This window comes from Orbicella franksi, unplaced genomic scaffold, assembly GCF_964199315.1.
Source record: "Orbicella franksi unplaced genomic scaffold, jaOrbFran1.1 SCAFFOLD_831, whole genome shotgun sequence".
Lineage (NCBI taxonomy): Eukaryota > Metazoa > Cnidaria > Anthozoa > Scleractinia > Merulinidae > Orbicella > Orbicella franksi.
Window position 1 is genome coordinate 4,071 of NW_027671050.1, and position 2,930 is coordinate 7,000.

The 2,930-nt window shown below is 38.6% G+C and overlaps 1 pseudogene; it reads right to left on the bottom strand.

Moving 5' to 3' along the window:
- Positions 1–269: 269 nt before the first annotated feature.
- LOC145477134 (ATP-binding cassette sub-family C member 4 pseudogene) lies at positions 270–2,895 on the bottom strand (annotated as a pseudogene).
- Between the last annotated feature and the right edge of the window lie 35 nt (positions 2,896–2,930).

Genomic DNA, 2,930 nt, shown 5'->3' on the forward strand with positions numbered 1-2,930 from the left:
CTTAGTAACATCTTTACTTACTTTAGAAAAGTGTTTGTGATCTCGCAAGGGATTCCAAAACTTCGTAACATCTTTACTTACTTTAGAAAAGTGTTTGTGATCTCGCAAGGGATTCCAAAACTTCGTAACATCTTTACTTACTTTAGAAAAGTGTTTGTGATCTCGCAAGGGATTCCAAAACTTCTTCTAAACATCTTAACTTATTTTAGAAAAGTGTTTGTGATCTCGCAAGGGATTCCAAAACTTCGTAACATCTTTACTTACTTTTAATACAGTCTGGATTATAGATTCTGAGGAACAGGTACGATTTCTCATAAGTGCCACCAATACTTAAAGATATACTCGGGGCTGTCAAAAAGTTATGTCGTTAAGTTTGAAGGGGGCAGGTACACCAGAGCAGTTTAAAAACTGGAATGTGTGAGCTCGAGGTTCATTTCCAGCCCTTGTTCCTCCCATTATGGACTGAGAGGAAAAATTCAATTACAATTTGTAAATTAGTAGAGCTAACTCTAAGTATTGAACAGATCCGAGCATAAAATCCACTATAGTACATTTGAAATTATCTACCAGTTTCAAAAGGTAACTAAGGCAGTCTGAACCTGGGTCCGTTGCGGTATTGGTTTCCTAAAAACGCTGACAACCCTAAACAGCAGTGGCAGTTAAGCAATTAATTTATCGTAAGTTTTCATTTTCTAGGTATTGCTCATTTTATGGCAAAATAAATGGTTTCTATAGATTTTTTTACAACAAACATCTTATTCTATTTGATTTTACTTTTTTTTATGCATGCTACATCTCCATTGAAGCCTGTATACATTTGGAAGAAAAAATGCAATCTACTTTTCATTTTTCATTAACAGCTGAATGGAGCAATGAGTTCTTGTAGTCTTTGTGGCCTTGGACACAGTTCAATTATGATACATTCAGCGACAATTGTTTTGCGGAGGGCTATAAATTACCGCTAGATGAATTATTGCATGGATGGACAACTGTCCTAATCTTACTGCCATTCAATGATAATTGTAGTGTTTCCTTTTTGAGGTAAGTAAAATTTTTGTTTTTTCATGTTCACTAGTTAATTTAGTCATAATTGATTAATTAATTAACTATAATTAATTGATTAATTAAATTGAATTAAAAAGTTATTTATACTCTTCCTGGCTGGCGCAAAAAGTAATGTAAAAATTGCTGGGAAAACCAGCGTTTCTTAAGTTGTGCTGGCTGGGAAAAAGCATCCCCCAAACGCTTCCTGGCTGGCAACTTCATTTAGCTATCTTCTACTAGCTGGCAGTGCGGAGCGGATATTATTTTCCCACGGTTGTTAATTATTAACTATTTATCTCTTATTGGATGTCAATTAATACTTTCGAGCAACAAGTCAATTTTAAAATTTTTCCCGTTGAGCACTCCTGACAAAACATAAGCAACAGAAACAATGCCCCTAACCCAAAAACAATAACAGCCTCTAACAAGCAAAGAATTACAAGCTTACGAGAACTGCTACATTTCTGATTTTTTTTCGATATGAGCGAGAAGTGAAGAGCCGCCAAAAATTGATTCAAATTGAAAGGGGTCTATAGATTTGCCTCCTTTTGTCAATAAAGAGACTACTGGCCTATCTAGATACCTGCAACTCGTGTAATTTCACTCAAAGCACCTCCTTTCTTATTTACTAAAGCGTCAAATTTATCACATTCGTCAACCTCCCCATCTCTCAAAACCAAAATCATGTCACAGTCTTTGATGGTGCTTAAACGATGAGCTATAGTGATAACTGTGGAGTCCTTTAGTTTCTCACGCACTACGTTCCAGATTGTTTGTTCTGTTTCTGGATCCACATGTGAAGTGGGCTCATCCAAGATGACGATCTTGCTTTGATGCAACAGCACACGAGCCAGACAAATTAACTGTCGCTCTCCTACACTGAGATTTGCTCCACGTTCCAAGAGTTCGTGATTTAGCTTTCCCTCTAAACCCTCTACCAACGCTTTGAGTTGCACATTCTCCAAAGCTCGCCACAAATCTGCATCCTGCAACTGCTCTAAGAGATCGAGATTTTTTCTCAGCGATCCACTAAACAGAACAGGGCTTTGGCCAAGAACGGATATACATCGTCGAGCCTCTTGGAGATTGATCTGTTTGATTGGAATATCATCGACCAGTATGTCTCCATCAGCATCTGGCATGCGCATGAGAGCTGCCACAAAAGATGACTTGCCTGCACCTGTGCGGCCTACAACACCGATCTTTGTTCCTCCTTTGATGTTAAGATTTATTCTCTTCAGTACTCGAGGTCCCCCCGGATAGTACGTTAATGACACATCTTGAAATGTGATATTTCCTGCGTGTGGCCATTGGTTTGGGGGAAGCCTATGCACTTTGTATCCAGGTTCTGAGTCAAGTTTGGTGTACGTCATTACTCGTTCAACTGAGGTCATGAAATTCTCGACATCCGAGGTTTTCTTGACAGCGTATTGAGCACTTATCGAAGTTTGTATGACATAAACAAGCGCAAGTCCGGCCCAAGCTGATTAAAACAAAAGAACAAAACGATAAGAGATTATTCAGATTATTCAGTCGTATGATACGGCTGGGTATTATTTTTTAAACTTGACGAATAAAAATACCGCGCCCTATGATACAACTTTCCGTTAAATAGACTAATTCCACATTATCATATGACGGATATTTTTCTTCTTTTGATTGGTTAAGAGACCTCCGTCACCTGTAAGTAGACTATCTTAAATAGTTCCTTGCTACTGCGCTTACTCGCATCTAATATTCTGCTCGTGCGCAGTTCTATCCGCCACCTCTGCCAAGACGGCATGCGCTCCTCACTCGGTCTTCACTGCACTGAAAGGGTTGTGTAAACAAGGTCATGGGTAAGAGAATTATTGACCAAGATCATAGTTTCATTGCTCCAAGCAGGA